Raw genomic sequence first — 26,477 nt, 5'->3', positions numbered from 1 at the left:
GTGCCTTGAGCAGAAGGAGTGAAGGAGACCATAGTAGAGATGGCGAGAGGTCAGATCACAGAGACCTTTTACTCTGAATGAGATGGATGAAAAAAATCTGACTTTTGTAAAGCGATCGTTCTGGCTGCTGGGTAGGGAAATAAGAGCAGAAGCAGGAAAACCTGACTCCTACCTTGAACACACTGCTTCCTTTGCAGCCCTTTCAAATGGTGGTGCTTTTTTTCTCCCACAACCCCGTACTACTGGGTTTGGAGGTGGGGTAGGTGTCATCCCTGTTGTTTCCAAATCATTTTCTATCCCTCCTTCCTCTCTTCCGAATCCTCAACTTTGAAGCTCGCGTCATTAGATTCTATCACTCCTCACTGTGGCTATCATCCAACAACCCCCCACCCTTCCTCAGCTGCTAGCCCCCTTAGTCATTCCTTAAACCAACAACTACCTCATCATTGCAATTTCATGCACCTACCCTTGGAATCACTGCCTCCTCTGTTCCCAGCTCCTGTTCTCTCAAATTTTGAATCTAACAGTCCATTTTTCAACCCACTAGGGTCTCCAAATCACTGATCCTATCACCGTTTTACTGTCCCTTAGCCCTTGATGGGGTGTGTTTTGCCTGTTCATATCTCCCTCTCCCCTCTTCTGTTTCATGGTCAATCACTTAAATTCCATTGCTTTTGTGGACCTGCTTGGCAGAACCTCAACACTGATTAAATTCTACCCTACCCCTACTCCACACCTGCTTTGGCACAGGGAAAAGTGATGTGATGGAGGGGAAGGAGAAAGTAGGTGGAACACTGTCCTTAAGTAGGTAAGAGGGGATGGTGTCCAATACAGAAGAGATGCCTTAGATAGGAGCAGAGAACTCCTGTCCGTAGTACAAGAAGAGAACACTGAGAACATGGGCACACATCTAGCCAGGATGGAGGATGCAGCAGACACTTGTGGAAGTTTTCTTCTGATTGCTTCTATTTTCTCAGGGCTTGGGAAGCCAGATCATCAGCAAGTGTGAGATGGGAAAGGAGAGGCTAGAGGATTGAGGGGAAAATAGGAGCATGGAAGAATGAATGGACCTGGTACCTCTCTTTCGCCTTAGCAAATTTCTTCTTAGTGTCCTCTCCTGCCTTCCCTTATAGGGAAGTCAATAAGACCAATCCCCAACTCTGGGTAAAACTCACCATCTGGTTCTCCCTATCCAAATCCCCAAAGCCAAGCACTCCTGAACAAATTTCAGAAAACTGAGATGAGTCCATTGTAAACTCATGTTAGATCACTTAACTGGATTCTCAATGTTTCTTATTAAATTTTTTATTAACTTCTGGTTAACACCCATCCTAATGCCCATAGCAAGTGGGGATTTCCTACTTTCTTCATGTCCCTAACACCATCCCCAATCACTCTGTACAGATGAGCTTGACTTCTACTTTATTGAGGGCAAAGACCATTTAATACAAGAGAGCTTCTTTAAAAACTCCCTTTCTCTATGATTCAAAATTCCTGCATGTTTAACACCTACTTGCCCTTCCCTGGTAGCTCCCAAACATTCCTCCCTTCTTTCTGTGGCTAACCCTACCTCCGTCTCTACCACTCACTACCTCCCCAATCTGCAGAGTTTCAGTTACCCTATCTCTCTTGCATCTTGACTTTCTTACATGTGTAGGTTGTGAGGAGAAACAGGTACTCCAGATGAAAGAAACAAAATGAACAAAGTTAGAAAAGAAAACACATGGAATGCTTATAAAACAGTGACAAAAATGGCATTGTTACAGTGAAGGATGTGTTGGAAGGTGACAGAAAATAAAGTAAGATGGATCCATGTTGCAATCGAGTCAATCCTGACTCACAGTAAGATGGATAGGCTGAGACAAGACGACAGAGTATCTTAAAAGCCACACAGAGTCGTCGCTGATTTCTGGACAAAGAAATACTCATGATGAAAGGCAGTGGTTAAGGGAGATGAGACTCAGGACATGGGCTGGGTTGGGAAAGGAGGGTTTTACACTTGGAACGAGGACAAGATGGGTGCAGGGAGCAGGAAGGGCAGAAGACAAAAGGATGAGGCAATTGTCCCCACAGGTATAATAAGAGCTGGTCAAATGTGGGGGGAGTGAGAAGGAAGAAAAGGCGGAAGACATTTCCAGAGAAAACCGGACAGAACCTGGCGACTGACAGCATAGTGTGGGTGAACTTCAAGGCTGAGTCCCAGGGAAAAGCGCTGCAATCCTTACAACCAGAGGGGAGCCACTGCACTGCCGGTAAAGTTCTTAGCACCATAAGACTTGCAGGCTGGAAGGGGACAGGACATTTAAAATCACGTGACTCAGCTCTCTCAATTTCTACATGAGGAAGCTAAGGCCCAAAGAAGTGATTTTTGTCCAAAGTCACAAAGCAAGCTGGCAACACAGCTAAGGCTAGAGCCCTGCCTCCTGACTGCCTTCAGAGTGCCTTCTCCTCCACTCTGCTGCCTTTCCAAGAATCCATTTTAAGTGTCCAGTTTACCCACTCAGCTCCTCAGGTGCCGCACTTCCGCTGACAAAAAATAAACCATGGAACTGGCCACCTGTTTTCTGGCCTCTGCAAGCATCCGGTCCAGGAGTCTGCCATCAACAATGCTGCTGCAAAACTGCAGGACTGACCCCTGGACCTTCCTGGAGTTCGGCCTGTTTTGCCCTTTAATGGGAGCCCAGCCCAGACATTACCACTCCAGAAGCTGTTTTGAGGTTTCTAATAAGCCCATGCCCCAAGGCAATAGAATAAAACAGAAGCTCTACTCTAACAATCAAATCCTCTTGAGATTAAAGGGCAATCCGTACTGACCTCTGCCTGTTTCATTCTTCCTATTCCTGCTCAGTTGCAGAAGTTAAAATGCTGTCTGGCTCATTGCTGATGAAAATCTTGAGCCGTGAGTGATTCCCCAGCAAAGACTAATATGTGTGTTTGCCATTCTTCATACTGTCAGCTCATGATACTCTGCTGGTAACATAAAGTCATCTATAAATTTCTAGAGGGATTCTACCTTTTTTTCCCGAACACATCCATTAGTAAAATAGAGGAGTTTCTAGAAAATGTCCTAGTGAACCCTGAGCCTTAACAGAAGGGTACACAAACATAGCTTCCACTGTTCTTATAGAAACCAAGCAGGATTACAGTAGTCCCCCCTTATCTGCGGGGGATACGTTCCAAGGCCTCCTGTGGATGATCGAAACCTTGGATAGTGCCGAATCCTATATATACTATGATTCGTCCTATACATACCTATGATGAAGTTTAATTTCTAAATTAGGCACAATAAGAGTTTAACAACTACAATAACAATAAAATAGAACAATTATAATATAACCCAGAACTAACCCAGTGCCATCGAGTCGATTCCGACTCATAGCGACCCTATAGGACAGGGTAGAACTGCCCCACAGAGTTTCCAAGGAGCGCCTGGCAGATTTGAACTGCCGACCCTTTGGTTAGCAGTCATAGCACTTAACCACTATGCCACCAGGGTTTCCCAAACCAAACCCATTGCCGTCGAGTCAATTCCGAATCATAGTGACCCTACAGGACAGAGTAGAACTGCCCCATAGAGTTTCCAAGGAGCACCTGGAGGATTTGAACTGCCGACCTTTAGGTTAGCAGTTGTAGCACTTAACCGACTCAACGGCAGTGGGTTGGGTAATTATAATATACTGTAATAAAAGTTATGTGAATGACAGAGCGGGACAACGTGAGGTTTCATCATGCGACGCAATTCGTTTAACATTTTCAAGCCGTAACTGAAACCAGAGAAAATGAAACTGTGCCCTGGGGGAAGGGAGGGGCTACTGTATTTACACTGAATAAAAATGGACCACTGGGCAATCTCATTTCCTCCATCAGTGTCAACAAGGTACTGCTGACTTGGGCCAACTGTCCACATTAAAACAGGTATGTAGAGTGGTCTGTCGTGAACTATCTGAACTTAATAGCTGCCTAAATCAAAGCAAAAGGTAACGCTGACCAGTTTGATAACAGAAGTGTTTAGTATTATTGACTTTTTCTCCTCTTGCTACTCCAAAGAATTGAAACAACAAATTAAAAATAAATAAGTAAATAAGCCTATAAAATACACCAAATTTTTCTTTGGGAAAACACTGGCAATTCCGTGTTTTCAAGGACAAATCTTCAACATAACTGTCACCACAGTGATGACAACACTGTGATTAAAATGTACAAAGCTCAGGCACCAAACCTGGACCTTTGGTTTATGTTTCCTTCTTACTGTATTTCCTGACACAGTGTTCATTTTGAAATTTAATTTTTCTACCACATGCTTTGAGCATCTCAAAAGCTTCAACTGCTTCATGGGTACATCTGTTTGCTAAGCAGCTTCAAGACATCCTCTTTTGTGACTAAGCTGCAGGTGCTATTCAGTTTATTTTCATGCACGTAAACTAAGCCCTTGAACTTGAAGTGAGGAAAAGCATTCGGCTTAAAGTTTGGAAAGGAAGGAACTCCACAACGGCTTCCTTTAGAACAGCCTGCTTTTTCAGCTTCCTGTATGAACATAATACTGTATTTTTATAGGAATTGCTAAGAAACAATGAAGAAATTATACTTAAGCCTTTAGACAGTTAAGCTTCATCCTTTAAAATGCAAACACTTTCTTCCAAATAACTTTGATATTGAATTGAACTAGAAATAGAAAGACTAATAACATAAAATAGAAACATGGTACAAAGTTTAAGATCGATTATACAATTTTTACATTGCTTTATGGAAGGGTGGGTGCACATTTTCTTCCAGTAAATGGCAGACATTAAGACCTTGGGCTTTAAAAGTCTCATATTTCTAGCTATGGTATATGGTACGAGAGATAACGGAAGGAGGGTGGATGTTCTTTGTTACTGTTACTGCTGCTACTGTTGTTATTAATTTCTTTTGATTAAAACATACAAACACACAAAAGGTGGAAACAACCTAAAAGCCCATCAACAGAAAAATCCAAAAACCCACTGCCGTTGAGTTGATTCTGACTCATAGCAACCCTACAGGACAGAGTAGAACTGCCCCATAGAGTTTCCAAGGAGCACCTGGCGGATTTGAACTGCCGACCTCTTGGTTAACAGCCATTGCACTTAACCACTACGCCACCAGGGTTTCCACCAACAGAGGTATGGATAAAAGAAATGTGGTCCATACATACAATGGAATACTACTCAGCCAGTAGGAGAAATGAAGTCTTGATACACACTATGGTATGGATACAGCTTGAAGATATTATGCTGGGTGAATGAGCCAATCACAAAAGGGCAAATATTACGATCTCACTTACAATAAAAGACAAGAAAAGGCAAATGCACAGAGGCCAAAGTTTATTAGTGGTTAACAGGGATTGGAGGAGGGAGGAAAAGGGAGTTGATAGTGATGGAAAAATCACATTAAGGGTATCGCACAGGCAATTATTGTAATTGCCGTCAATAAGCTGTAAAAAATTGAATTGACAAAAGTTGTGTGACAGACTTGTTTACAATGGCAAAAAAAAAAAAGAAAGAAAGAAAAGAGTAGCTGCTGAGGCTGCTTATGTACAACTAAACACCTCATGGGATTTGGTTTCTTGGTTTGGAGGTGTGGGGTCATGGTTTCATGCGACATCCCAGTTAACTGACCTAATAATGTGTTTACTGCTCCCGTTCTACCTCCTAGCTCCTGGCATAGTGCCTGGGGTCTTAAAAGCTTAAAGCAGCCATCCAAGTCACAACAATTGGTCTCTATTCACCTGGAGCAACAGAGGAAGGACAGTCAGGAATAGGAAGAAGAAATGGAATGTGTGGCTAATTGCCTCCATGAACAACTGCCCCCTCTGCCATGAGACCAGAAGAATTGGATGGTACCTGGCTACCATTACTGAACATCTCGATCAAAGATTCCACAGAAGAATCCTGACCAAAAGGGGGAAAATGCAGACCAGAATTTCAAATTCTCATGGACTCCAGACTTTCATAACAAATCATGGATAACACTGCAAAGAATGGAAATTCTAAAACACTTCGCTGTGCTCATGAGGAATCCGTACATAGATCAAGAGGCAATCGTTCAGGCAGAACAAGGGGATACTCCATGGTTTCAAGTCAGAAAAGGTGTGCGTCAGGGTTGTATCTTTTCACCATACTTATTCAATCTGTATGCTGAGCAAATAATCTGAGAACCTGGACTATATAAAGAAGAACAGGCATCAGTATTGGAGGAAGAGTCATTAACAACCTGAGATATGCAGATGACACAACCTTACTTGCTGAAAGTGAAGAGGGCTTGAAGCACTTACTGATGAAGATCAAAGAGTACAGCCTTCAGTATGGATTACACCTCAACAGAAAGAAAACAAAAAACCTGACAACTGGACCAATAAATAACAACCTGATAAACGGAGAAAATGCTGAAGTTGTCAACAATTTCATTTTACTTAGATCCACAATCAACACCCATGGAAGCAGTAGTCAAGAAATCAAAAGACACACTGCACTGGGCAAATCTGTTGCAAAAGACCTCTTTAAAGTGTTGAAAAGCAAAGGTGTCACCCTGAAGACTAAGATGTGCCTGGCTGAAGCCATGGTGTTTTCAACCTCCTCATATGCATGTGAGAGCTGGATGATGAATAAGGAAGCTCAAAGAATTGATACCTTTGAATTGTGGTACTGGTGAAGAACACTGAATATACTATGGACTGCCAAAAGAACACACAAATCTGTCTTGGAAGAAGTACAGCCAGAATGCTCCTTAGAAGCAAGGATGGCAGGATTATGTCTCACATACTTTGGACATGTTATCAGGAGTGATCAGTCCCTGAAGAGGTACACCATGCTTGGTAAAGGGTCAGGAAAAAAGGGGAAGACCCTCAATGAGATGTTCTGACACAGTGTCTGCAACAACGGGCTCAAGCATAACAAGGACTGTGAGGATGACACAGGACCAAGCAGTGTTTCGTTCTGTTGCACACAGGGTTGCTATGAGCCGGAACTGACTCAATGGCACCTAACAATGACCAGACTTTCTGGAGCCATGGAGGGTGGATGAACCCCTGAAACTATTATCCTGAGATAATCTTTAAATCTTAAACCAAAAATATCCCGTGAAGTCATCTTAAAACTGAACAGTAGTTTAGCCTAACTAGTAAAAAGGCCTGTCTTGAGCATTATGCTCTTTCAAGAACTCTCTGTATGGGATCAAACTGACAATGGCACTCCCAGGATGAACATACTAGGCTTGAAGGCTAAGGACCATAGACTTGGGGGACATCTACGTCAATTGGCATATCATAGTGCATAAAAACAATGTTCTATACCCTACTTTGGTGAGTAGCATCTGGGGCCTTAAAAGCTTGTGAATGGCCATCTAAGATACAACTAGTGGTCTCTTCTCGTCAGGAGCAAAGAAGAGTGAAGAAAACCAAAGACTCAGGGGAGCAATTAGTCCAAAGGACTAACAGATCACATGCACCACAGCCTATACGACTTCGAGACCAGAAGAACTAGATGGTGCCCAGCTACCGCTACCAAATGCTCTGAATGAGATCACAATAGTGGGTCCCAAAACAGAGTGGTAGGAAAAGTGTAGAGCAAAAAATTAAATTCATTAAAGAAGATCAGACTTACTAGCCTGACAGAGACAGGAGGAACCTCCAAAAGACTATGGCCCTCAGACACTCCTCTGACTTGAAACTGCAGCCATTCCTGGAAACCACCTTCTAGCCAAGCAATGGACAGGCCTATAAAATAAACAATAACAACACAAAAAGAACGTGCTTCACAGAACAATTATACGGACCAAAGGGTAACATCTGCCCAAAAGTAAAGATGAAACGGCAGGAAGGAGTGGGAAAACCAACGAAAAGAAACAGGGAACCCAGGGCAGAAATGGGGAGAGTGGTGACACAGTGTGGGGACTGCAACTAATGTCATGAAACACTTTGTGTACTATTTGGTGAATGGGAAACTAACTTGCTCTGTATACTTCACCTAAAACAAATTAAAAATTGACAACAGCAACTCAAAAGATTAGATAGGAAGCTTAGGGGGCAGTGAGTTAATGAGAAACAACTCAGAAAAAGAGGGTGAGAACGGTTCCACAATTCGAAGAATGTAATCAATGTCACTGAATTGTAATGTAGAAACTGTTGAATTGGTGTGTTTTGCTCCGTATAGTCTCAACAACACATCAAAATAAATAAAATTCAGAAAACACACACACACCAAGTTTGTCATTAAACACAGCTTTTTAGACTCTAACTGAAACAGAAATAATCAGTACTCTTAAAAAAATAAAAAGCATCTAGATTCTTGAATCTCAGCGGACAGAGAATTAACCTCCTCGAGTTACAGGCCTTAAATAATGTCCTCTCCTACACTGCTACAAGGTGGCCAAGTTACCCAGGCAGTCCGCTTCCACTGCCACCTCTCATCATACAGATTACCTAATAGCTAGCAGACGCACAGCCAGAAAGATGGTTACGCTGTCTGGAGGCTCTAAATTTTCTCCGTGGACAATTCAGTGTGTTACTATTAAGTATTTAGACATTTTCTATCAAGAGTCGTTAAATGAACTTAATTTTAAGCTTATAATTAAATTCAACCTTTCGTTCTCACGGTTTCATCTTAAACTGTACTCAAGTGTTCAAGATTTAAGTGTGCTAGAGAACTTTTATTTAGAGAACTCCACGTATTTGCGCTGCTTAGGAAACAGCAATAAAAAAACAAAACTACAGATATTTCCAGGTTCCCTGGATGTCCTTTAACCCAGCCTAGCAGCTGCCTCCAACTCAGGGCTCAGAGAAGTGTATGACCCTGTCTAGAAGACCAAAGCCAGGCAGAAAATAGCTCGACTCATTGTAAGCTCCAACCTTGGGAATAAACCACAGTTCACTGATGTGGCCTGGACCCAGTGAAATAAAGAGGTCCTTGGAGAAAAAGTCATAGTGAGAACAGCAGGTAGTGGAGGCAGGTATCTGGACTACTGAGATGTGGACACTTACAGAAGACCAGGAAGCTGAGTTAGACCAGATGTAGGTGTGACTTCTAGAGTTCCCGATAAGCATTCCTGTGCACGCTCCCTAGTGCACCTTGCACTATACTGCCACTGGCCTTTCTGCACCCCCTCCTCTCCAGCAACTGCCACCCCAAGTGCGTTGTTTATCTGCTTATGTTCTTTTCACCTATCCAAGAGATTCTAGGCTTGCTGAGGTGGAGTTCATCTTTTCATCTAGGTATCTATCCCCAGTTTCTAGCAAAATACTTAGCACAGGTGGTCCTTCAGCATTTGTTGCAGAATGTCAGACTAAAACAAAGTTTGTCTTCTAAAATGTCCACCACTTCCAACTGTGCCCACTTGGATTCTATGCCTAGTGCTCTCATTCCTTATATCCAATCAAAAACTGCCACCAGGAAAGGACCTGATAAACCCCTTCATTCTAAAAGGAAGATGATGGCTGTGGTTGATCTCTCTTAATGATCCTGAAGATGATGGTGTTTCAATTGCCTGGACGTAAATGGAAGAGATAATCGAGGCAGCAGGCCCGAATCACACCACAGGGGCAACCGCTTCGCTAGTACATCGTCAGGCCTACCACAGTGCAAAGCTTCCACCTCTTTATTTATTTATTTCCTGAGTATTCGGCTCCTTTGGTTCTGTCTAATTGCTATCTCTGTTCCCTGGTTCTCTCTCTGGTAACTTATACCTAGACCCCCTGGAAAACGCTAACTGAGCCATACAAGCAACTACACAACTTTAATCAACACACTGAACAACTAAACACAAAGATGTGTGGTACAGTTTGGCATATAATTACTCTACGCCCTATTTGTCCATTTTTGCTCTCAGCTAAGTTGGAAGCTGCCCAAGGATAAGAGCTATGTACATGTGGAGCACACAGTAGGTATTCAATGGGCTACTACAAATAAGACTTGTCATTCAGCAAGCATGGGACATATTTTAAAAAACACAGTACGTATACTCCGTATACTCTTACAAAAGCACTCAAAATGATCAGAAAGCTAAAATGAATGATGATGAAAAAGTAATTCACATTTTGCTTAGAGCTAACTAAATGCCAAAGTTGGAGTGAGACTCTCATTTAATCCTCCTAACAACTCCGTAAGGTTTGGAAAGGCGAAATAACTCACTCATGGTTACACAGCTATTTAGTGGAGAAGCTGGCAGTCTGCACTCAACTGGCACAAGAACTCAAAAATTGAAGATCTCCAGCTATTTCCTAATGATAAGGCTAGGAGAGAGTCTAGTGATTCTTTTAAAGAACTGGCTTAAAATAAGTCTTCAACTCCTAGCCTTTACCCATGTGGCTCCCTTTGTGGAAAAAGCATCTTCGTCCCACCTCCCTGTCTATCTGGCCAATTCCTACGCATCCCTGAAGCCACCTCATGTATTCCCTAACTCCCTTCCTCAACATCCATTTCACCTCACATATATTGTCATTATATCGACTGTGCTGCTCCAGACCATGTGTCTGTTTATTATTGCTCCATGAGGATCTAAGCTCCTTGAGGCAGAGAATCCTGTCTTTTCAGCTGTGTGCCTCAAGTCTCCAGCATGGTATCTATCTAGCACACAGCACATAAACGGTATTTGTTCCTGAAACATTTGTTGGAGTAGCATTAAGATTTTTAGTTGCAACATCTCCTATCTTTCACAGCACAGAATCAGGAACTACTTCACAACTTTCAACTTGATAATTTAAATTTGTTTCCATAGCAACTAGGCAAAGTGCTCCTTATAATGGTGAGAAAGGCAAGCTCTAACTTAACGTTCAACCCACTGAAATACTTCACAATCATTTGCTTTTGTTCTTAGTATGAAGAGACAGAATGACAGCATTTAACTTTCTGTAACTTCTTTTCTCTTTAAGAACTCTCTAACTTTACCAATACCAATAAATTAAAACTTATTTTTTCAACCATAACTAGACTGCAACTTCCTATAATAAAAGGATGGTACCATATTACTTCACAAATCCAAGTTATCCGTAAGAGAGCATTATGTCTAATCAGCCCATAGATATATCTCAGAGACTGACAGCCCTAAAGATATAAATTGTGACGTTTTATTTTTTTAAAGTAAACATCACTCCTTTCTGACAACTGACCTTTGATAAAAGATGTTATGAACAGTTCTATAAGAAAGGGCTCAGAGGGGAAACCTCTCTAGTGAATTTAAAATGTGCCCTAAATTTGGCGAAGGGTGGAGGGCGGGGGGCGGGTAAGGCCTGGTATAGACAACTTCTCAAGGCCTTTTGCTGTTGTTATTGATGTTAGCTGCCATCATGGCAGATCCTGACTCATGGCGACCTCGTGCACAATGGAGCAAAACGCTGCCTGGTCCTGTGCCATCCCTGTGACTGGACTGTTGTGATCCACTGTGTTTTCATCAACTGATTTTTCAAAGTAGGTCATCAGGCCTTTCTTCCTAGCCATCTCAGTCTGGACGCTCTGCTGAAGCTTGTTCAGCATCATAGCAACATGTCTTAAAGCCTCTACCAGCTTCCTAATTTTAACTCAAAGGAAAGTAAAAATGGTTCAACTTTTCATTCCTAATTAGGTGTTCACTCTCTCAAAGTTTACTGATTTCCATGATATTCAATTTTTAATCTGAGAATTAGTTCACATTTTTAAAATTGATGGCCTCCTTTTGTCCATGAACTTCCTCCACTCCCAGTTATAAGGCTAATAAAAAGACACTGAGAGCATCTTGACCGCACCAAGTTCTTATAAGGATAAAAAAGTAGACATGGAAATAGGCCTCAGCTCAAACGTAGGGCAATGATGCCCAGCTGTAAGTCCTTCAGCATGGCAGGCCAACAAAACAGATACCACACATCCTCCTGGGAACAGCTGTCCAGTGAACGAGGGAGGTACTCAGTGAAAATGGACCGTGGTGACGAAGTCGCTAGGCTAACTAAGTAAATCCTAAAGTAGAACGTCTTACTAGAAATTTATGAAGTATCTCAAGCTCACATTTAAAAAAACAAATATCTTTCTCAAAATTTAGTACTGGAAGTAATTCTCAGGGTTTTTTTGGGGGGGGGTGGGGGTTGATTCTTAACGATAAATGGAACGTTCTTTGACTTGTAAGGTGAAAGTTCAAAAATTTAGATAATGAAACCTTCAAATAATACTAGATTAATTGGCAGGTTTAAAAGGTAAGATTCAGCTAGAAGAATAGACTAAGTGAACTTCACTATGTTACGCTGCCTGAGCGCAAAATCGACAGACGTCAATCTATTTCATGAGCTCCCCTTATCGTGTTTACTTGTCAGTGCTGCTGCTGCTTTGGAGCGGCATCTGGTGACATGAACTTCGGAAATGAACCAGGAGACGATGTCACATAGCTTCCTGATGTCTCTATGAGAAACTCTAAGAAATGGTGAAAAGGAAAAGAATGAAAAAATATGCTTGGTTCGAGCATTCAAAAGATTTAGGTCTTTATAAGTCCTTCCTATTTGAATAAATGGACAGCCTTCAGTCTTTCTAGCTGAAGTTCAGTTTAGCAACTCATACCTGAACTGTCTACTCTATTAAAAAAAAAAAAAAAAACACTGCCTTTGAGTCAATTCCAACTCATAGTGACCCTGCAGGAAAGAGGAGAACTGTTCCGTAGGATTTCCAAGGCTGTAATCTTTATGGAAGCAGACTGCCACATCTTTCTCCCACAGAGTGGCTGGTGGGTTCAAACTGTCAACGTTTTAGTTAGCAGCTGGGCACTTAACCACTGTACCACTAGGGCTCCTTCTCTACTCTACACCATGACAAAATTCTTTTGCAATTTGTCTTCTACGAGTTTTTTCATTCTGGTTCAAAAGCATCCTTTGAAAAGAAACTGTCATCCATTAACTAGGTAGATTACGCCTTAATACATACGTAATGTCATCACAAGTAACACTGGTGGCACAATGGTTAAGTGCTTGGTTGCTAACCAAAAGCTTGGTGGTTTGAACCCACCCAGCAGCTCCACAGAGAAAAACCTGGCCATCTGCTCTCCTAAAGATTATAGCCTAGAAAACCCTATGGGGCAGTTCTACTATGTCACATGGGGTCACTATGAGTTGGAATCAGCTTGACAGCACCTAACGACAACTCCATGATAATTTTTCTCCTCCAATATCAGCCAATACTGAATCATGGTTTCTATGCCTCAACAGCCAGTAAGTAGGCAGAGCTTCTCCAGAGTAGAAGTATTTACCTGATCGACTGCAGCAGAGCCTAAGTGATCTATGCATTCTGTTTGCCACTGTTAGGTGCCACCAACTCAGTTCTGACTCACAGCGACCCTATGAACAACAGAACACAACACCGCCCAGTTTTGTGCCATCCTTACAATCATTGCTATGCTTGAGCCCACTGTTGCAGACACTGTGTCAATCCATCTCGTTGAGGGTCTTCCTCTCTTTTGCTGACCCTCTACTTTACAAAGCAAGATGTCCTTCTCCAGGGACTGGTCCCTCCTGATAACATGCAACATGTCCAAAGTATGTGAGACAAAGTCTTCCTATCCTTGCTTCTAAGGCGCATTTTGGCTGTACTTCCTCCAAGACAGATTTGTTTGTTCTGTTGGCAGTCCATGGTATAGTCCATATTCTTTGCTAACACCAGCGTTAATTCTTTGGTCTTCCTTATTTACTGTCCAGCTTTCACATGCATATGAGGCAACTGAAGAAAACCATGGCTTAGGTCAGGCACATCTTGGTCCTTAAAGTGACATCTTTGCTTTTTAACACTTTAAAGAGGCCTTTTGCAGCAGATTTGCCCAATGCAATACATCGTCATTAAGTGCTTCAAGTCCTCTCCGCTTTCAGCAAATATTCTACTGTGTACATAGCCTAAATTCTCTACTATATTCTGTATTACAGAAAGGAGAAGCAGGGACCAGTTGCCTCTCCACTGCTACTCTTTGAATTTTGATAATTTCAACTTCAATTCTAATAATTATTTTATTCCAGCTTTTTTTTTTTTTTGCTAGACTGGCTTTGTAAAAGCATTTAAAGCAGACTATTTTTTTTATACTTATAGTCAACTGGCCGGTGTGTCTAACGCAAAAGCGTAGCTACTGGTAGTCACATTACTGTGAGATTGTGTTTGTTCCGATTTCTGCAGTGAAAACAGGAATCCTTGGGTGTATCCCAGGGTTTCACAAAAGTCCCTGGATCTAATAAGCACCGAGCAATGCCATGAACAGTGTCAATGGCACTAAGGAAATCCCTGCGCTCATTCTTGTAGCTCATGCGTTTCCTCAGGGAAAAAATTAGAAGTAGAAGAAATACTACTATGGCATTCTCTGAACTTAATGCACAGAGCTCAAGGCTTCTGAGGACCTTTAATCAAGAGCATTGCTGGGTGCTGGGATACAGAGATGAATAAGACCTCTTCCTGACTTTAAGGTTTCTTTAGGAAAACAGACAACCACAACATAGTGTGGTAAAGAATAGTAGATGAGTGTAAGGTGTTGTGGGAGCACAGCGGGAGGTGAAGAGGGAAGGGCTTTAACACAGCTGGGCAGGAGGGATGGCTAAAATTTGAAAATTGAACAGTCAAAGGAGTAGCTTGCTTTTCCAACTAACGTTTTAAAAGAAGCTCAGGTTGCCTTAAAAAAAAAAAAAAAAGAGTAGAACTATAATAATACACACAACTCTTCACCCTCATGGCCACTTGAAAATAATTCCTCTAATTTTTTTTTTTTTTTCTATTTCTTCTTTGCAACTGACCACCAGCCATATTAGTGCCTCCCAGCAAACGGATGTTATGTATTTTTCAAAATCCCTAAATATAGTGTCTTGATACAGACTGGAGAGGAACTCAACCTTCTAATTTGGACATTGAGAAGATGTTATTACATTTTGCTTGTTTCGATCCATCTATAAAATAATTATAGGATTAAGCCTTTTTAACGATTAAAAAATACTTTTTTAAAACTTAACAAATCATAGAACTTGGGTTAAACAAGAAACAGTTTGTTAGAGAAATATAAAGTTTTCAATAAGACACTGACGTAAATCTTTATAACAATTCTACCATATCCTGCTCCCAGATTTTCCTACTATTCAAAATCTCGTCAGCAACACCTGCCACTACGGTTACAGCTCTGGTCACCGTGACTGCCACAAACAGTCATAACATAAATAAAAAGTGGATCTGTCTATCATACCCAAGGTAACATTTAACTGTGTGCAGAATTACTCTTGGAATACTCTAACTCGTTTTTCACAATACAGTAACAAAGAGTTCTGAAGGCAACGCAAAAAAACTTTAAGAACTAACATTTTGGGTTTCGTCTCAGATCTATCCACAGAATCTGACAAAATAAGATACCTCGGGCATCAACTTCCCCAAGGAAGGCCTCTTATCCCACTCCTTACAGGCTAGGCACATTTCTTAAATATCCTCCTTGTACTCTCACCTGTCTCTATCACAGCATTGTCAGAAACGGATGTAAGGCTATGCATTTAACTGTCTATCTTAACTTCTCTGAGTCTCAATATCCTCATCTGTCTTGGGGAGGAAACAGTTTAAATCAAGACCTTTCAAAAACCTACTTTACCCTTAAAATTACAGGAATTTTGCAAAAGAAAAAAATTATTAAAATTACACACACACAAAGTAAGCAGTAACCCTGTTGCCATCAAGTCGATTCCAACTCACAGTGACCCTACGGGACAGAGTAGAACTGCCCTATAGGGTTTCCAAGGAGTGGCTGGTGGATCTGAACTGCCGACGTCTTGGTCAGCAGCCAAGCTCTTAACCACTGCACCACCAGGGCTCCAAAGTAAGTAGTAGAAGGAAATAACGAAGATCAGAGCAGAAAATCAATGAAACAGAAAAAAAGAGACAGAAAAGCAATCAAACTAAAGCTGGTAGAAGGTAATTTAAAACTGATACATCTCCAGTTGGCTTGATCAAGAAAAGAGAGAAAAGACACAAATTACCAACGTCAGGAATGAGAAAAATGACATCACCATAGATTCCATAGATATGAAAAGGATAAAGGGAATGTCATAAAAACTTTACAGCAATAAATTCAACAAATTAGGTGAAATGGACAAATTTCTTAAAAGAGACAAACTACCAAAACTTATTCAAAAAGAAATAAATAATCTAAAGAGCCTTAAATTTATTAAAGTTATTGAACTTGTAGTTTAAAACTTTCCCTCAAAGAAAATTCCAGGTCCAGATGGCTTCACTGGTGTGTTCTAAAAAAACATTAAAGGAAAAAATAAAACCAATTCTACACTAACTTTTTCAGAAGACTGAACAGGAGGGAATACTTCCCAATTTATTCTATGAGGCCAGTGTTAACCAGTGTTAACTTGACACCAAAACCAGAGAATGATATTACAAGAGACTATTACATCTCCCACGAACACAGATGTAAAATTCTAAACAAAATTTTAGCAAATCAAAGGATAACAGATCATGACCAGTGGGGTCCATCCCAGAAGTATTAGCCTCATTTAACATTTGGAACACAATCAATGTAACTGACCATATTGATGAGCTAAAAATAAAAACCATAGAATCATCTTAATAGATAAAGAAAAATACCTAACAAGATCCAACATTCATACCTAATAAAAACTCTTAGCAGACTAGGAATGGAAAACACTTCTTCAAAGGGCCTCTAAAAAAAAACCCTTACAGCTAACATCACACTTGAGAGTGAAAGACTGAATGCTTTCCCTCTAAAATGAAGAACAAGACATCTCTTCTACTCAACATTACAGCAAGGCTCTGGTCAGTGCAATAAGGCAAGAAAAAGAAATAACAGGCATCCAGACTGGAAAGGAAGAAGTAAAACTGTCTTTATTCAAAAATGGCAGAGAAAGTTGATTTTTGAACATGGAGCCCTAAACAGCCACACCATGCCATCCGTCTGCAGCAAAGAAGTGAAAAACTAAGTAAAATAGACACAAACGTCAACCCTGGAACCCTAAAAATCAAATGAAGGGATAAAGAACTAGATCAAACACCAAATGAAAGAAGAAACTGATGGAAAACAGAACAAGGAGAGGTACAGATATAGAAGTCCCCTGCCAACTAACACAGCACATCATCGTCATCTTGGAAAATAGCCAACAACAAACACAGACAGGGCGTGTGGGAAGGCAACTTCAGGGAGCTCCCAACAGGAGACAGAGCACCCAGTAACCACAGAAACACACTTTCCCACCCCTCACCCTTCTGCTGAGTAACAGCAAGAACCCCTCTAGCAGCACCCACCATCAGAGTCCAAAATAGGAGCTTCCCTACCCCTGGGCCACCCTGTCCTCTCCCAGTGCATGGTTCCTCCCCCTGCCCCTCTTTTCTTTCTCCCTCCCATGTAGCCCTGTAAACCACCTCCCCCCTCCTTAAGCCCCCACCACACCACTGTGGCCAGAAAGCCACCAGGCCGCCGCCCCCTGGGTCCACCATTCCCCCACCTGCTGGCTCCCGCTGTGCTGCCATTTTGTTTGTTTGCTTGTTTATTCCCTGTGTTAAATTATCTAGTGCTGCCATAACAGAAATATCACAAATAGATGGCTTTAACAAACGGAAATTTATTCTCTCACAGTCTGGAGGCTAGAAGTCCAAATTCAGGGTGCCAACTCCAGGGGAAGGTTTTCTCTCTTTGTTGGTTCTGGAGCAAGGTCCTTGTCATCAATCTTCCCCTGGTCTAGGAGCTTCTCAGTGAAAGAGCCCCAGGTCCAAAGGACGTGCTTTTCTCCCGGTACTACTTTCTTGGTGGTATGCTGTCTCTCTGCTAACTTCTCTCTCTTATATTTCAAAATAGACTGACTCAAGATACAGCCTAATCTTGTAGACTGAGTCCTGCCTCATTAACATAACTACTTCTAATCCTGCCTCATTAACATCACAGAGGTAGGATTTACAACATATAGGAAAATTACACGAGATGACAAAAATGGTGTACAATCCCACAATACTGGGAATCACAGATTAGCCAAGTTGACACACATTTTTAGGGGACACAATTCAATCCATAACACCTCCTATTGAAAATAATCTTGTCAGCAACAACTGCCACTACTGCTACAGCTCTGGTCAGATGGCCACCACCGTTCTTTCTCTTTTTTCCTTTCCTCCTCCCACCTAGCCCCATACGCCACCTCCTCCCCTTTCCCACTTGCCTCTGCCACACTGCCATGGCTGTAGAATCGCCAGCCTGCTGCCACCCTGGGTCACCCCCACCCCATGTGTCTGCTCCTTTTGCACTGCCATTTTTTTTCCCACTCGTTTCTTTCTCCCTTCTAGCTAGCCCCATACGTCACCTTCCTTCCCTTCCCACTGGCTCCAGGTCTGCCCCACCACCACTCGCTGGCCCCACAGTGCTGCCATTTTTTTCTCTTCTTTCTCCCTCCTACCTAGCCCCATATACCACCTCCCCCCGCTTCCCACCAGCCCCCGCAGCTAGAGATCCACCAGCACACCAGCCCTCCACTGCCCCAGCTTTACCCTGCCACCACTCGCTGACCCACATGGTGCCATTTTTTTCTTTCTTTTTTGTATTTTGTTTTCTTTTCTTTCTCCTTCTTACCTAGCTCCGTACATCACCTCCCCTACCTTCCCACCAGCCCCTACATCCACTCTGTGCCCATTTGCCAGCCCCCACCGCACCACCATTTTTCTTTTTTCCTTCCTTACTTTTCTTTCTTCCTCCCATCTAGCCCTATACACTACCTCCTCCCCTTCCCAACGGTCCCCATTGTGCTGTTGCAGATAAGAGTGCCACCAGCACACTGGTCAGCCGCTGGCCCTGATTCACCCTGTCTCTACCTGCCACCCCCCACCACAGTGCCATTTTTTTCTTTCTCCTTCCCACCTAGCCCCATATGCCACCTTCTTCCCTTTTCCACTTCCTCCAAGTCTGCCCTGCCCTCACCCAGCAGCTACCACCAAGCTGCCCCTTTTTTTCTTTCTCTCTCTTTTCTTTCTTCTTCCCACCTAGCCCCATACACCAACTTCCCCCCTTCCTGCCAGCCTCTGCCACACTGCCACGCCTACAGCATCCCCGGTGTTCAGGCTTGCTGCCATACCACATCTGCACCGCCCCTCTGCTTCTCCCACTCAACCAGCTGCTGAACACTGGAATTGAGCCCGTATCACTCCCCATTTGACACCTCCGTCCATCTGACACGGGGCTGTGAATGCTCCCACGCTGCTGCACCAATATCGGGAGGCAGATAACACGTGCCCAGTTCGCTCTCGGCAACCTCACTAAACCCGTGAACAGCGCAAAGCAGGCTCACCCTTACTGCTGCTACCCTCTGCCTTGCCCACTCAGACAAGACGGTGAAAGCTACTGTGCCCACAGATGAGCAAGCAGTAAAGCTCACCCAGCCTGTCTGCACTGACATATCAAAACAAAACAAAAAATCAGGATAAAAAAGATGAACATACAATCAGTAAATAAAGAAAATACCTTAATGTCTCAGAGACAGTAGACACTATTTAAACACATATAAAAAGCAGGACAAGATGGCTCCAGCAAGTGACCAAAACAAAGAATCAGATAACTGTCCTATAGAAGAAATGGCAGTGGAACTACCTGATATGGAATTCAAAAGACTGATATTTAGGGCTCTCCAAGAGATCAACTAAAACACAGACAAAACCAATGGAAAAAATAGGCAAAATCATTGAAAACAGCCAAAATGAAGGAAAACATAAAGCAATAGAAGAACTCAGAGAAATAAAACAAGACAAAAATGTCAAAATAAAAAAACAGAAATCATACAAAAGTAGCAAGTAGAAACCCAAAAGATAAACAACAAAATTTCAGAAATGGACAACTCAACAGAAGGTTTTAGGAGCAAATTTGAAACAATGGGAGAATCAGCGAGACTGAAGACTAATTCATGGATGCCACTTTGAGGAAAATCAGACAAAAGAATGAAGGAAACCTAAGAATTACGTGGGGCACAATCAAGAGCAAAAATTTGCATGTGATCAAGGTTCCAGAGCAGGGGGAGAAGATGGAAAACACAGAGAAGACTGCTGAAGGTTTGCTGGCAAAAAACCTCACAAATATCCTCAAAGACGAAAAGCTGACTATATAAGGAGCTCAATGAACCCCACAGAGGATAGACCAGACCCCAAAACAGCATTATCATCTATGTAGAAAATCAAATTGAATCTACAAAAAAAGCTACAGAACTAAAAAGTGATTTTAGTAACGTGTAGGATACAAGACCTACATACAAAACTGAACTGTACTTCTATATGCTAACAGTGAACAACTGTGTATCAACATTTTTAAAGCCATTTACAAAAACATCAAAAAAAATGAAATACTTAGGGACAAATCTGACAAAAGATGTACAAAGCCTGTACTATGAACACTATAAAACACTGCTAAGGGAAATTACAGAAGACTTAAATAAATGGAGAGAAATAACATGTTCATGGATTGGAAGATTTGATATCAGTAAGAAATTAATTTTCCCTAAATTGGTCTATAGATTCAATACAACCTTAAATTCTCAGCAGACTATTTTGTACAAATTAATAAGTTGATTCTAAACTTCATATGAAAATGCAAAGAGTTTAGGATAGCCAAAACAACTCTCAAAAGGACAAACACTACCTGATTTCAAGACTTCTGGTACATATATGGACAACTGATTTTCGATAAAGTTGCAAAGACAATTCAGTGAGGAGAGAATGGTCCTTTCAACAAATAGTGCTGGAAAACTAGATATCCATGTATAAAAAATACTAACTTTGATCCATACTTTGTATCACAATCAAAATTTGACTGAAAATGGATCACATACCTAAAACTATAAAAATTCTAGAAGAAAACATAGGAGATAATCTCTGTGACAGTGGGTTAGGTAAAGACTTTTTAGATATCACAATCAAAATTTAACTCAAAATGGATCACATACCTAAAAGTAAAATTATAAAAATTCTAGAAGAAAACATAGGAGATAATCTCTGTGACAGTGGGTTATGTAAAGACTTTTTAGATATGACACCAAACCCACAATCCATCAAAGAATAAACCAATAAACTGAACTTGATCAAAATTAAAAACTTCTGCTCTTTATGAGGCACTGTCGAGAGAATGAAAAGATGAGTCACAGGCTGGGAGAAAATGTTTGCAAAAATCATATATCTGATAAAGAATTTGTATCCAGAATACATAAAGAACTCTCAAAGCTCAGTAAAAACAAAACAAGCATTACAATAAACATGCAGGCAAAAAGATTTGACATTTCGCCAAAGAATGGCAAATAAGCACATGAAATATGATAACACCATTAGTCATTAAGAAAATGTAGACTAAAACCACAATGAGATACCACTACGTACCTATTAGAACGGCTACAATTTAAAAGACTGACCATACTAAGTGTTGACAAGGATGTGGGACAACTAGAAATCTCATGCTTTACTGTAGGAATGTAAAAGAATACAATGACTTGGCAAATAGATTGACAGTTTCTTAAAAAGTTAAACACGTACCTACCACATATGATCTAGCCATTACACTGCTAGGTACTTAGCTAAGAGAAAAGAAAGCATTTGTCCATACAAAGACTTAGAAACCAATGTTCAGATCAGTTCTATTCGTAATGAAAAACTGGAAACACCTAAGTGGCCGTGACAGTGAACAGATATACAAATTGTGGTATATCCACGCAATGGAATCTTTCTCAGCACACAAAAAAAAAAAAAAAAAGGAATAATCTATCGATACACCCAACAACATGGACAAATCTCAAAATAATTATGCTGAGTGAAAGACGTCACACAAAAAAGAATATATACTGTATGATTTCCTGTATACAAATTCTAGAAGAGGCAAACTGATTTATAGTGGTAGAAACAGATCAGTGGTTGCCTGGAGACGAGGTGGGGAGATGCCCGAGGAGGGAATAGGGAGGGACACGAGAATAGGATTACAAAGGGGTACAAAGGGATGATGGATATGTTCATTATCCTTCTTGTGGTGATAGTTCTATGGGTGCGTACATATGTCAGAACTGATTAAACTGCACACTTTAAATGCATGCAGTTTACTGCACAACAATTATACTCCAATAAAGCTGTTTAAAAAAAACAGCTTCCTCCACTGTTTACAACAGCAAAAAGATGGAAGCAATCAAGGTGTCCATCAACGGATGAATGGATAAATAAATTATGGTATACTCACACAATGGAATACTACGCATTGATAAAGAACAGTGAGGAATCTGTGAAACATTTCATAACATGGAGGAACCTGGAAGGCATTATGCCAAGTGAAATTAGTCAGATGCAAAAGGACAAATATTCTATAAGACCACTACTATAAGATCTTGAGAAACAGTTCAAACTGAGAAGAACACATTCATTTGTGGTTATGAGAGGGGGGAGGGAGACAGGGTGGGAGAGGGTTATTTACTGATTAGATAAGGCCTACTTCAGGTGAAGGGAAGGACAACACTCAATACAGGGGAGGTCAACACAACTGGACTAAACCAAAAGCAAAGAAGTTCCCTGAATAAACTGAACGCTTCGAAGGTCAGCAAAGCAGGGGCAGGGGTCTGGGGACCATGGCTTCAGAGGACATCTAAGTCAATTCGCATAATAAAATCTATTAAGAAAACATTCTGCATCCCACTTTGAAGTGTGGCGTCTGGGGTCTTAAACGCTAGCAAGTGGCCATCTAAGATGCATCAATGAGTCTCAACCCACCTGGATCAAAGGAGAATGAAGAACACCAAGGTCACAAGGAAATTATGAGCCCAAGAGACAGAAAGGGCTATATGAACTAGAGACTACATCATCCGGAGACCAGAAGAACTAGATGGTGCCCAGCCACAACCGATGACTGCCCTGACAGGGAACACAACAGAGAACCCCTGAGGGAGCAGGAGAACAGTGGGATGCAGACCCCAAATTCTCATAAAAAGACCAGACTTAATGGTCTGACTGAGACTAGAAGGACCCTGGCAGTCAGGGTCCCCAAACCTTCTGTTGACCCAGGACAGGAACCATTCCCGAAGCCAACTCGTCAGACATGGATTGGACTAGACAATGGGTTGGAGAGAGATGCTGATGAGGAGTGAGCTACTTGCACCATGTGGACACTTGAGGCTATGTTGGCATCTCCTGTCTGGAGGGGAGATGGGAGGGTAGAGGGGGTTAGAAACTGGCCAAATGGTCACAAAAGGAGAGACTGGAAGGAGGGAGCAGGCTGACTCATTAGGGGGAGAGTAAATGGGAGTATGTAGTAAGGTGTATATAAGTTTATATGTGAGAGACTGACTTGACTTGTAAACTTTCACTTAAAGCACAATAAAAATTATTTTTTTTTAAAAAAAAAGCTGCCTCAATTTTATAATATGCATCTTAAATTATCCCTTTTTAATCAGCATACTGAAAATCTTTACTGCAGTATGCAACTGATGTAACTGCCTCCAACACACCTTTTCCTTTGACCTTTACTCTATATAAACACAACTGTAGAAGTAAATTACTATTAGATGGAAAAGTGAACAAACTGGTCTCCCAGGATTGCACAGTGGTCTGTTTACTGGCTTCAAATGAAGCTTGAATGTTTAGCTAAACTACCAGTACTGAATGCTTGGTCACTTAATATTGAAAATATTATAACCACAAGCTGTCCAACAGCAATTCATTAATTCAAATAAACACTGCACATGTTCTCTGCATCTGGCACTGTTGTTGGACTTCAAGCAGAATGGTCAGTAGCAAATTACAAAACCATTCTGCATCTACTCTTGGGATAATTTTTAAGATTTTAGCCATTGCACTTAAACATATAACATAACTAAAGAATATCAATGGAAACAGACTGAAACAGTGATTCTAATACAAAGTTTAAACAACAAATGCCAAATGGTAAGATGACCAAAGACTTGTACACTGATAAAAGGTAATTCTTGGAACCTTGATGAATTCAGGACAAATATTTTAAAAAAGGGACTTCCATGCCTGGCCAAAAGAGTGGAGCTTGTCACCTCCCAAGAGGTTCTTCTGGAAATAGAAAAGAATGTGAAAAGCTTATGTAAACCAAATCAAAATGATTAAGAAAAAAATAAGTAACAGACACACTAGGAAGTATTAAGTGAACTCCATAAAGGTTGGTATCAAATATAACATTCTGTGCCATAGCATACATAGTCTTCACTGCCAATCTTAGAGAATTCTATGCTAACTGAACTAGGATGGTAATTACATTTTTTTTTTATTAACATTTTATTGAGCTTCAAGTGAACGTTTACAAATCAAGTCAGGTAATTATATTTTATAGAAGATGTAAGCGTATTCAATAGCCACAACAACGGACTCATCATGAAGATGGCGCAGGACTGGGCAACACTTCATTCTGCTATATAGAAGGTTGCCATGAGTTGGAGCCGACTCAATGGCAACTAACAACAAGCTTATTTACTCATCACAAATAAGATCCCAAAGGCCCACATCTCTTTCCACAAATACACAGGGTATTTTACTGCTCATCAAAGGTGTCCATTTGAAACCCCTTTACTATCTTTTTCCCTGCAGTGGTTGTTCATTTTTAGATGTTTTCTATAAAAGAATCTGATCAATGGATATACAAGACCCATAAATATCCTTTGTTAGAGATAACTGTTGATGCCATTGTATTTCAGGTTCCCTTAGAACTTGTTATTCCTTTTCTAAATTTTCAGGTTGCCTCCAAACTGTCATGTTTTGTGTTCTCAAAGGAAAAATTTTACTAAGCTATAAGCTTTTAGTGAATTTTGACTGACATAATGACTCCCTGTTACATGTTCTAAACATATCATGCCCAAATTCACATCCACATTAAACACTGTTAATCTTCTAAGTATCCCGTGACCATAGCATTCAGACCATGGGTTCTGCCAGCAGCGTTTGTAGATATTCTCATTCCCATACAGAAGCCATAACCATTAGAGCAAAAGAAAAAACAAACCACAGTATTCAGTCATTTCACCTTCTGCTTTTTGTTCTTCAGAAGAAAATGATTCTTTTTTAGCTAAAATGGTAAAAGTACTCAAAAAGCAGAAACAGTCAACAGCTAACAGTCAATTTCAGAGATCTTTTCCTACAATATTTATGTTAACTAAGCTGGTGAAATGACGCCTGCTGTGACTTAAGGCCAACTCAAACTGAGAACCAAATGCGTGTTTCTTCATAGCACCTTCACTGTCAGTTATGGTTCTACTGTTCAATTTCCTTTTGGAGGAAGATATCGTTCCATTGCCTGACATCTACTGGCCATCTAAAATGTGCCAGTTATCTGTGCTAGACACTCTGTAGGTAACATCCCAGCTCACCCTCACAACAACCCTATGATGGAGCATTTTACAGTTGGGTGGGCTGTTTATGACTTTAGTAATTTCCTTAAAGTCACAGAGCTATTTCCCATTACTAACAGCACAAAGGCATCCCTGGGTGGTGCAAATGGTTAGAGTGCTAAGCTGCTAACTAAAAGGTTGGAGGTTTGAGTCCACCTAGAGGCACCAAAAAATCAGCCATTGAAAAGCCTATGGAGCACAGTTCTACTCTGAAACACACAGGGTCGCCATAAGTTGAAACTGACTCAGCGGGAAGTGGTAGTAATGCTAATAAAAAAAAAAAAAAAAGCACAGAGGTAATCTTGAACGCTTTTGCAGCGAGTCTCCAAGACAGACCCCAAGTGGGACCATACCTGCCTAAGAATGTGCACTCATCTGACCATGAGTACTTTGTGCTTATTTCTTTTCACTGTGGTGATTATTCTCTAATACACTTTAATCTAACCGTACGCCTTAACATGGAAGAGAAACGAGACAGTTAACAGGACTAGGTGTACAGCACAATTCACCGTATCTTCCATGCTTTGGCTTTCAGGCACCTTTGCGACCCTCATCTTGTAAAGTCAGGCCCAGTCTCTTTTGTAAGAAGAGAAAGGCTACTTTAGAGCTATGAGGGAGCCAAACCAGTAGTGTGATTATTGCTCCTGATCAGGTTTAAAGTGGCTTTAAATATTTAACACGATATGGGCTAAAACTATATCGGTATTTGTCATACAAGCAAATAATGGAGAATAAAATTAAAACAAACAAGATACATAAATGAGGAATTTATTCTTATCCTTCACTCCTCCAAAAAGATTCTGTTTCACTAATGTCAGCATGAAACAGTGGTTTTCAAATAGTACTCCTGGAGCCCCAGGGGAGAGTGCCTGCCCGGCCTTCCACTGCCTCTCTGGCCACAGCCCCTATCTTACCTGCTTTACATTACTGGGGTTTCATGGATAACACATACATAAAAGACGTTTACAAACTGCACACTTCCAATTTTTACAGAATTTTTAAACATTGTTTTGCTATCTTTGGATGTAGAATAAAACTTAAATTCAGATCTTACTAACATGAGAACTATAAGAACTGGAGCTGGTTGAATAGCTTTGCATTTTCTTTGTCCATTAACAAAGACTATTCAGTAGAAAGCATA

The 26,477-nt window shown here is 41.1% G+C and overlaps 1 protein-coding gene across 8 annotated transcripts in view; it reads right to left on the bottom strand.

The window, feature by feature from the left end:
* The window catches only part of MRTFB (myocardin related transcription factor B), a 220,489-nt gene that overhangs the window by 156,127 nt on the left and 37,885 nt on the right, over positions 1 to 26,477 (bottom strand). For 2 of the 8 annotated variants that reach the window (XM_049904747.1, XM_049904750.1), the window contains exon 3: positions 12,283 to 12,386. The exons of the other annotated variants lie outside the window; for them this stretch is intronic. The gene's annotated coding sequence lies outside the window, so the exon portion shown is untranslated. The remainder of the gene's footprint in view (positions 1 to 12,282; positions 12,387 to 26,477) is intronic. 8 annotated transcript variants of the gene reach the window in all.

Source organism: Elephas maximus, chromosome 12, assembly GCF_024166365.1.
Source record: "Elephas maximus indicus isolate mEleMax1 chromosome 12, mEleMax1 primary haplotype, whole genome shotgun sequence".
Classification (NCBI taxonomy): Eukaryota; Metazoa; Chordata; class Mammalia; order Proboscidea; family Elephantidae; genus Elephas; species Elephas maximus.
The sequence above is the reverse complement of the archived record's forward strand: the minus strand, read 5'-3'. Positions and strand labels throughout refer to the sequence as shown.